Genomic DNA, 11336 nt, shown 5'->3' on the forward strand with positions numbered 1-11336 from the left:
TATGCTTATCTTGATGAGAAAAAGATATACCCTGTTATTATTAGTGCTAACCTTTCAGAACATGAAGAGAGATTATTAAAAACTCTAAAGAAGCACCGTGCTGCTATTGGGTATACTCTTGATGATCTTAAGGGCATTAGTCCCACTCTATGTCAACATAAAATTAATTTGGAAGAAGATGCTAAACCAGTTCGTGATCATCAACGCCGTCTGAATCCTAAAATGAAAGAAGTGGTAAGAAAGGAGATACTAAAGCTCCTCGAGGCAGGTATAATTTATCCCGTTGCTGATAGTAACTGGGTAAGTCCTGTCCATTGTGTCCCTAAGAAGGGAGGTATTATTGTTGTTCCTAATGATAAAGATGAATTGATTCCTCAAAGAATTATTACTGGTTATAGGATGGTAATTGATTTCCGCAAATTAAATAAGGCTACTAAAAAAGATCATTACCCCTTACCTTTTATCGATCAAATGCTAGAAAGATTGTCTAAACATACACATTTTTGCGTTCTAGATTGGTATTCTGGTTTCCCTCAAATACCCGTGTCAGCCAAGGATCAATCAAAGACTACTTTTACTTGCCCTTTTGGTACTTTTTCTTATAGACGTATGCCTTTTGGTTTATGTAATGCACCTGCTACCTTTCAAAGATGCATGATGGCTATATTCTCTGACTTTTGTGAAAAGATTTGTGAGGTTTTCATGGATGAATTTTCCGTCTATGGATCTTCTTTTGATGATTGCTTGAGCAACCTTGACCGAGTTTTGCAGAGATGTGAAGAAACTAATCTTGTCTTGAATTGGGAAAAGTGCCACTTCATGGTTAATGAAGGTATTGTCTTGGGGCATAAAGTTTCTGAAAGAGGTATTGAAGTTGATAAAGCCAAGGTTGATGCTATTGAAAAGATGCCATGTCCCAAGGACATCAAAGGTATAAGAAGTTTCCTTGGTCATGCCGGTTTTTATAGGAGGTGCATTAAGGACTTCTCAAAAATCTCTCGGCCTCTGACTAATTTATTACAAAAAGATATACCATTTGTCTTTGATGATGATTGTGTAGAAGCATTTGAAATACTTAAGAAAGCATTGATCTCTGCACCTATTGTTCAGCCACCTGATTGGAATTTACCCTTTGAAATTATGTGTGATGCTAGTGATTATGTTGTAGGTGCTGTTCCTAGGACAAAGAGTTGATAAGAAACTAAATGTTATTCAATATGCTAGTAAAACTCTAGACAATGCTCAAAGAAATTATGCTACTACTGAAAAAGAATTCTTCGCAGTTGTATTTGCTTGTGATAAGTTTAGACCTTACATTATTAATTCTAAAGTAACTATTCACACTGATCATGCTGCTATTAAATATCTTATGGAAAAGAAAGATGCTAAACCTAGACTTATTAGATGGGTTCTCTTGCTACAAGAATTTGATTTGCATATTGTTGATAGAAAAGGAGCTGAGAACCCCGTTGCAGACAACTTGTCTAGGCTAGAAAATGTGCTTGATGGCCCACTACCTATTGATGATAGCTTTCCTGATGAGCAATTAAATGTCATAAATACTTCTCATACTGCTCCATGGTATGATGATTATGCTAATTACATAGTTGCTAAGTTTATACCACCTAGTTTCACATACCAGCAAAAGAAAAAGTTCTTTTATGATTTGAGGCATTACTTTTGGGATGACCCACATCTTTATAAAGAAGGAGTAGATGGTGTTATTAGACGTTGTGTACCTAGCATGAACAGGAATAGATCCTACGTAAGTGTCACTCCGAAGCTTATGGAGGACACCATGCTGGAGATAGGACTGAACATAAGGTACTGCAGTCTGGTTTTTATTGGCCTACTCTCTTCAAGGATGCCCGTAATTTGTCTTATCTTGTGATGAATGTCAAAGAATTGGTAATATTAGTAGACGTCAAGAAATGCCTATGAAGTATTCACTTGTTATTGAACCATTTGATGTTTGGGGCTTTGACTATATGGGACCTTTTCCTTCCTCTAATGGTTATACACATATTTTAGTTGCTGTTGATTACGTTACTAAGTGGGTAGAAGCTATTCTAACTAGTAGTGCTGATCATAACACTTCTATTAAAATGCTTAAAGAAGTTATCTTTCCGAGGTTTGGAGTCCCTAGATATTTAATGACTAATGGTGGTTCACATTTTATTCATGGTGCTTTCCGTAAAATGCTTGCTAAATATGATGTTAATCATAGAATTGCATCTCCTTATCACCCTCAGTCTAGTGGTCAAGTAGAATTGAGCAATAGAGAACTCACATTAATTTTGCAAAAGACTGTTAATAGGTCTAGAAAAATTGGTCCAAGAAACTTGATGATGCATTATGGGCCTATAGAACTGCATATAAAAATCCTATGGGTATGTCTCCGTACAAAATGGTCTATGGAAAAGCATGTCACTTACCTCTCAAACTAGAACACAAGGCTTATTGGGCTATTAAAGAACTTAATTATGATTTTAAACTTGCCGGTGGAAAGAGGTTATTTGATATTAGCTCACTTGATGAATGGAGAACCCAAGCCTATGAAAATTCCAAGTTGTTTAAAGAAAAAGTTAAAAGGTGGCATGATAAAAGAATACAAAAGTGTGAGTTTAATGTAGGTGATTATGTATTGCTATACAACTCTCGTTTAAGATTTTTTGTAGGAAAACTTCTCTCGAAATGGGAGGGTCCTTACGTTATTGAGGAGGTCTACTGTTCTGGTGCCATAAAAATCAACAACTTCGAAGGCACAAATCCGAAGGTGGTGAACGGTCAAAGAATCAAACACTATATCTCAGGTAATCCCATAAATGTTGAAACCAATGTTATTGAAACTGTAACCCTGGAGGAGTACATAAAGGACACTTTTCGGAACGTTTCAGACTCCAAAAAGGAATAGGTATGTGGTACGGTAAGTAAACCGGCTCCAAAACAATTTTTAAGGCAATATTTCTCCGTTTTGGAATATTTAGAAAAATAGAAAAATAAGCAGCAGTCCGGAAAGGACACGAGGACCCCACGAGGGTGGAGGGCGCGCCCCCCTACCTCGTGGGCACCTCGTGTGCTCTTCGGACTCCGTTTTCTTATAGGACACGTATTTTGGTCGGTAAAAATTCATTATATAACCTCCCGGGGGTTTTGACTCCCGTATCATGCAAAAATCTCCTGTCTTTGTTTCGAGCTGTTTTTCTGACAGATTTAGATTACCATGACGTCTCCAAGTGCTCCCAAGGACAAGTTCTTTGAGAAGGTCATCAACCCATACTCGCGGAGGTGCAGCGACACCCTCAAACCATTGAGATGTGTGATGGGTTGCTGCACATCCGTGATGTTGAGGGACCGAAGGGGAACGGAAGCGTGGAGACGAGGCTCGAAGCAATGTAGCAACAAGTTTTCAAGTGTCAAGGGATGGTGGAGCGTGGACTCAACTCCAACTAAATGATGATCGCAGAGTTCACCAACAAACACAAGCTGGATGCCGACAACATCAGGGATACCATCTTCAAGCTTCACGAGAAAATCGAGCACCTTCAAGCTCCGATCTATGACCTGCAAAACCAAAACTGTGAGTATGAATATAGATTCAAAAGGATGAGTTTGGCTGCAGATTTGAGGATCTCGGAGACTCGGTCATCCTTCTATGATGGTGAGCCTATGCCTTGGAAGAAGGACGACAAGCCTACGCCATCAACAAAATCACCACCGTCTCCACCAACAAAGAAGAATTGAGTATCTGGTGTGGGCACTCCACTTGGCAACTGCCAATCTTGGGGGAGTGCCCCGGTATCATATCACCATCACTTTTATCTTTACTGTTTTTCTTAGTTCGATCCTTTTGGTGATATCTTGATCTAGTAGAATAAAAGTTCTTAGTATGATCTAGTCGTGAGTTTTGCTTTATTATCCTTCTATGTAATCGAGTCCGTGAGCTATATAATAAAGATTAGTGTTGAGTCAAGGGCTTGATTATTTTTGCCATGATCCCAAGTGAATAAAAGAAAAGAGAAAGAAATAAAAAGAAACAAAAAGATCATGTGAATCTTATGGAGAGTAATGAGCTCACATAGAAAGAGTATGATGAATAAAAGTTATTGAGGGTTGACAAACATAGTTTTGGTCATCGTTGCAATTAATAGGAAGTAATAAAGAAAGAGAGGTCTTCACATATAAATATACTATCTTGTACATCTTTTATGATTGTGAGCACTCATTAAAATATGGCATGCTAAAGAGTTGACATTGGACAAGGAATACAACGTAATGGGTTATGCTTTCTTACATCTGAGATAAATTATATTGTCTTGGATCCTCCAACATGTTGAGCTTGCCTTTCTCCCTCATGCTAGCCAAATTCATTGCACCAAGTAGAGATACTACTTGTGCTCCCAAATACCCTTAAAGCAGTTTTGCCATGAGAGTCCACCATACCTACCTATGGATTGAGTAAGATCCATCAAGTAAGTTGTGATTGGTGCAAGCAATAAAAATTGCTCTCTAAATATGTATGATTGATTGGTGTGGAAGAAATAAGCTTTATACGATCGTGTGATATGGAAGTAATAAAAGCGACAGACTGCATAATAAAGGTCCATATCACAAGTGGCAATATAAAGTGACGTTCTTTCGCATTAGGATTTTGTGCATCCAACCATAAAAGTGCATGACAACCTTTGCTTCCCTCTACAAAGGGCCTATCTTTTACTTTTATCTCCTATACTGCAAAAGAGTCAAGGTGATCTTCACCCTTCCTTTTTACACTTTATCCTTTGGCAAGCACAATATGTTGGAAAGATCATAGTATATATGGCTAATTGGATGTGGGTTTTCATGAACTATTACTATTGACATTACCCTTGAGGTAAAACATTGAGAGGCAAAACTATAAGCCCCTATCTTTCTCTGTGTCCGATTAAAACTCCATACCCATAAGTATTGCATGAGTGTCAGCAATTGTGAAAGACTATATGATAGTTGAGTATGTGGACTTGCTGAAAAGCTCTTATACATTGACTCTTTCCTATGTTATGATAAATTGCAATTGCTTCAATGACTGAGATTATAGTTTGTTAGTTTTCAATGAAGTTTACGATCCATACTTGATATTGTGATTGAATTATTACTCTAGCATAAGATATCATATGACAAGAATTATATAAGTTGCTTCTCTAAGAATGATCATGATGCCCTCATGTTCGTATTTTACTTTTATCGACACCTTCATCTCTAAACATGTGGACATATTTTTTGATTTCGGCTTTTCGCTTGAGGGCAAGCGAGGTCTAAGCTTGGGGGAGTTGATACGTCCATTTTGCATCATGCTTTTATATCAATATTTATTGCATTATGGGTTGTTATTACACATTATGTCACAATACTTATGCCTATTCTCTCTTATTTTACAAGGTTTACATAAAGAGGGAGAATGCCGGCAGCTGGGATTCTGGCTGGAAAAGGAGCAAATATTATAGACCTATTCTGCATAGCTCCAAAGGTCCTGAAACTTCATAGATGATGTTTTCCAAATATATAAAAAACATTGAGCGCAAGAACTTCACCAGGGGGGCCACACCCTGCCCACGAGGGTGGGGGCGCGCCCTACCCCCATGGGCGCACCCCTTACCTCGTGGGCCCCCTGGTGGCCCTCCAGTGACCATCTTTTGCTATATGGACTCTTTCGATGGGAAAAAATGATAAGCCATCTTCTTGGACGAAACTCCGCCGCCACGAGGCGGAACCTTGGCGGAGCCAATCTAGGGTTCTGGTGGGGCTGTTCTGCCGGGGAAACTTCCCTTCCGGAGGGGGAAATCATCGCCATTGTCATCACCAACGCTCCTCTCATCGGGAGAGGGCAATCTCCATCGACATCTTCATCAGCACCATCTCATCTCAAAACCCTAGTTCATCTCTTGTATCCAATTCTTGTCCCCAAGTTCGGGATTGGTGCTAGTAGATTGCTAGTAGTGTTAATTACTCCTTGTAGTTGATGCTAGTTGGTTTAATTGGTGGAAGATCATATGTTCAGATCCTATATGCACATTAATACCCCTATGATTATGAACATGTTTATGCTCTGCGAGTAGTTACTTTTGTTCCTGAGGACATGGGAGAAGTCTTGCTATTAGTAGTCATGTGAATTTGGTATTCGTTCGATATTTTGATGAGATGTATGTTGTCTCTCCTCTAGTGGTGTTATGTGAACGTCGACTACATGACACTTCACCATTGTTTGGGCCTATAGGAAGGCATTGGGAAGTAATAAGTAGATGATGGGTTGCTAGAGTGACAGAAGCTTAAACCCTAGTTTATGCGTTGCTTCGTAAGGGGCTGATTTGGATCCATATGTTTCATGCTATGGTTAGTGTCGGTGTCAAAACCGGCAGATCTCGGGTAGGGGGTCCCGAACTGTGCGTCTAGGCGGACGGTAACAGGAGGCAGGGGACACGAAGTTTTACCCAGGTTCGGGCCCTCTTGATGGAGGTAAAACCCTCCGTCCTGCTTGATTAATATTGATGATATGGGTAGTACAAGAGTAGATCTACCACGAGACCAGAGGGGCTAAACCCTAGAAGCTAGCCTATGGTATGATTGTTTGTTGTCCTATGGACTAAAACCCTCCGGTTTATATAGATACCGGAGAGGGCTAGGGTTACACAAGGTCGGTTACAAAGGAGGAGATATGCATATCCGTATTGCCTAGCTTGCCTTCCACGCCAAGTAGAGTCCCATCCGGACACGAGACGAAGTCTTCAATCTTGTATGTTCATAGTCTAATAGTCCGGCCAAAGAATATAGTCCGGCTGTCCGGAGACCCCCTAATCCAGGACTCCCTCAGTAGCCCCTGAACCAGGCTCAATGACCATGAGTCCGACGTGCAGTATTGTCTTTGGCATTGCAAGGCGGGTTCCTCCTCCGAATACATCACAGAAGAATTTGAATACAAGGATAGTGTCCGACCCTGCAAAATAAGTCCCACATACCACCGTAGAGAGAATTATATTTCCACGAATCTGATTTGCTGACTTGTTTTGGCAAAACAACCTAATGCCATGGCCCGGTGATTATTTGAACTGTTTCCTTTAACTAGCCCCGCACATAACGCGGGGCAGTTTTTTGACACGTCTTGTCAAAGCAGAGATCGTGTCCCCTTATCACGGGATTCTCATCAATAAGGGCGTGGGTAACCCAACCGCACCATCGATTCCGGCGCTTGGGGGATAAGCGAGTTTTATCGGGCTAGCGGGGGCGCATAGTTTCGGCCGCCCATATAAACGGATAAGGATTCACCTTTTCATCCACACATTCTTCCTCCTTTGCTCATCCACTTTCGCACACTCGAGCTCCAGCGCCCAAGTCCACATTTCCCACCTCGACCTTCTCCAACCATGTCCGGAGCGGGAGGCAGGTGGATGGTCTCCTCCGTCACGGAGGGACACATCAAGAAGCTGAGGAGAGTCGGATACCTGCCCGACGACATCGCACACCGGCTCCCAGATGAGGGGCAGCTCATCCCCACCCCCAGGCCCCATGAGAGGGTAGTGTTCCTTACCCACTTCCTCCGCGGACTGGGATTCCCTCTCCACCCATTCGTCCGGGGGCTCATGTTCTACTACGGCCTGGATTTCCACGATCTGGCCCCGAACTTCATCCTTAACATCTCGGCGTTTATCGTCATTTGCGAGGCCTTCCTCCGCATCAAGCCCCATTTCGGCTTATGGCTGAAGACCTTCAACGTCAAGCCGAAGGTAGTGAACGGCCGCCAGGAGGAGTGCAGAGGCGCCATGGTGGGCAAGATGCCCAACATCACATGGCTCAAGGGCTCCTTCATGGAGACCATAAAGGGGTGGCAACCGGGGTGGTTCTACATCACCGAGCCGCGTGACCCTAAATGGGCAGTGGCCCCCGAGTTCCGATCTGGCTTCCCCATGCGGCTCACCTCCTGGCAAGAGAAGGCCCTGTCCTGGGGTAGTTCAGGAGAGCTGACCAGAATCCAAACATGTATTCAAAACATGGTGAACAAGAAGCTCAAGCTCGTCAACGTAGTCCAGGTCATGCTCATCCGCCGGATCCTCCCATGCCAACAACGGGCTTTCAACTTGTGGGAGTTCGACCCAGCCCAGCACCGAACTCTAAACATGCTCTTCGACACAACTCACGAAGAAGCCTGGAAGGTGCTATTCAAGAGTGCCGAGGATCCCCCTCCCACTACCGAGGACCGCTGATTCTGCGCGAAGCGCCAAGCCAGCGTGGTAAGCTGTTTTACTTCTCACAGGATACTTGTTTTTCATAGTTTGACTCTATGCGGGATCTAAGCTCCCGTACCTTTGACAGGACTAGCAGGAGACGGCCGGACAGATCGACTGTCCGGCTCCTTTGCCTGAAGGCCCAGCAGACACTCTCATGGCGAAGATGCTGACTCCGGCTCCTTACACGGTGCCGAAGAAGACCAAGACGGCCAAGGGAACCCGAAAGAGTTCCCGACGCCAGGCGTCATCGGACTCACCGTCCGATGATACTACGGCACACTCCTCCCCCGAAGACGAGGAGGAAGAAGAAGATGCTCCCCCTCCAGGTGGGGGAGACAAGAAAAGGAAGGCCGCCCCAACTGGGGGGCCGAAGGGTCCAAGAAGGGAAGGACTCTCCTTCCAAACAGTTCCACCGCCGCCGCCGAAGGCAAAGACGAGTGGTTGCCCAGGGCCAAGCCCCTGGGGAGGTGGTAAGTATCTGGATACCAGAGTAACTCATAGCATTCCTTTGTCGCACTGCTTTCCCTAACGCCGAATATGATTATGCAGGCCGCCACGAGCCCGTATCGATGTATCGTCGGACGGCTCCCTGGGCTCGTCGGATATGGATAGCGATCCACTTCCGACCGCCACCTCCCCTTGCCCTGCGGACGACACCGAGGTATTGTCTCAAGAGGCACCGGGTCGAGGGGAGACAGTCCCGGAGGCACCTCAAGGCGACCTTCCGGACTCCGGGAGCAGGGGGACAAGGCCCCTGAGGGCTCCGAGTTCGGCCCTCAGCCGAACACCGCGCCAAAACCTCTAGTGGTTCCAGACTCGGGCAGGCGGCCTCCTTCCAAGAGGAGCGAGACATCTGTGCCGGTAACCTCTGTCCATCCAGAGGCGCCGGACAATCTGTTGGGAGCGCTTTGCAGCGCTTCCATCGACGAGGAGCACCATACTATTATGAGTGCGGTGGTCCAGAAGGTTCGGTCCGCCAAGAGCGGATTGACTGAAGCCTATGCCAGCCTCCTAACAGGCTTTGAGGTAAGTGTTTAAAATATAGGAAAAATATTACCGCATAGACAGTAGCCCCTGATGCTCTGTTCGGTGTTCACAAAGAAAAGCCGAACAGAGGATCAAACAACATCGCAGGAGTCTAATATAAGTATGTCAATATGCATATGTAGGCTTTGCTGCTGGCATCTGCCGCACTGACTGCGGAGGTCGCCGCACTGAAGCAGGACCTTAAAGTGTCCAAGGACGAGCTCGGCCTTGCCAAGAGGCGGCTCGAGGAGAACAAAGGTAAGTAATACCTAGTTTATGGATATGTATAAAAAGAATGCGATTGCAAAATGACAGGTTCATCATGAATTTGCCAGGGGCCACGACCAAAGTGGCGACCCTAAGGCAAGCGCTGTCAGAGGCCGAAGATAAAGCGGCCAAGGAGCGCACCGAGCGGGAAAGGCAAGATGCTCGGGTGGGCGAGGTGCAGCAAGAGCTCTAGGCTCTCGTGACGAAGCACGAGGCGTTGGAGCTTGACTCGAAGACGCGAGAGTCTGAGCTTGCCACGGCCCTCGAGAGCGCAAAAAGTGCCAAGGCCGAAGCCCAAAAGGCCCTCCAGGAGATTGATGTGATGAAGAAAACAGCGGCGGGTAAGGCATTCTATATGCGAAGCAAGCATGTGAAAGTAAATTACCTGTTACTTACCCGAATCCGGAGCTCTCCAGGAGCGTTCGCAGATTTGCCCCGCAGCGTGTCGGATGCCGCACAGTTTTATCAGGCCGAGGAGGGAAGCTCAACGGAGAAGCTGTTCTGGTCTCAGTATACCGAACACCCGGTGCCTATGAGCGATCAGCTGAAGCAGCTGGTCGAGCTACACAAAGCGGCCGAACAGGCCATGAAGGGCTTTATAGTCCGGCTGTGGCCTGGCGACGCCCTTCCAAACAACTACTTCGGCCTGGTGAGGCGGCTTGTGGACGCCTGCCCACAGCTGGAGGTCATCAAGCGGTCTGTCTACATCGAAGGTGCACGTCGGGCTTTCGCCCGCGTGAAGGTGCAATGGGCCAAGCTAAACGCTGTGAAGCTGATCAAGGAGGGACCGCCGCAGGGCAAGGAGCATCGCACCCCCGAAATTTATTATGAGGGTGTCCTGAAGGGTGCCCGTCTTGTAGCGGACGAATGTTCAAAGGATGTAATATTTGAGTAAACTTGCTCGTGTGATCCTCTATGATGAAAACTTGTTTCATATGCGCTATGCAACGCTTGTTTGAATTTAAAATATTACCTTCTGTTTGGCTGTTTGTCCAATCTGAGAGATGGCTAGTCCTCAGCTTCTGCCCCCATGCCGCGAGTGCTGGGGTGTTCGGGATAAACCTGAGCACTCTTGTTCCCATTTTTGGGTCCTTCGAGGGAGGTGCTCAGCACAGCGAACAAGGCAACCGGACTAATAATGCTTTCTCACTCTCACTTAGCCATAGAATTCTGTAATTTTAAATTTCGGTGAAGCCCCTGGTATTCGAAAGGCCGAATTCGGGGCGCGATACACACCTTTAAGCCGGACAGGACCGGCTCCTCGCTCTAAGCGGCATAAGTCTTTAGGGACTCGAAACCTTGCCGAACAGCGACCGGTCTCTCACCTTATCATGACAGTCAGTTTTAGCTTTCTCTACTAAGGTGCTTAGCCCAGCAGAACCAGGGCACAATTGCAGTAGTTCTCCTAGTGCTACCTTAGCCGATAGAGCAAAACATAAGGTACCAAAACATAGGAGCCAGGCAAACCCAACATTTGACCAAAGACATAATTCGGAGCTGATGCATATAATGCTATAAGTTTGGGGTGCCGCACTTGTGAAAGTGTTCGGACTTCTCACACCATATTGTGGGGTACTTAAGCCCCTGGTGTGTTGGTCGTACCAAAGTGTACGATTGCAAGGCGTCATTAATGAACACATATATATAAAACAAGAATGCAATAATTGTTGTAATGTTATGCGTTGTTTATTCAAAGAGGTGCGTTAAAGCAGAATGATACAGATAGTGCGACAAGCAAAAAGTAGGACTATGTCCCTTCCATGGGCAAGCTGAGGAATAGTATTA

The sequence above is a fragment of the Triticum urartu genome, chromosome 6, assembly GCF_003073215.2.
Source record: "Triticum urartu cultivar G1812 chromosome 6, Tu2.1, whole genome shotgun sequence".
Taxonomy (NCBI): domain Eukaryota; kingdom Viridiplantae; phylum Streptophyta; class Magnoliopsida; order Poales; family Poaceae; genus Triticum; species Triticum urartu.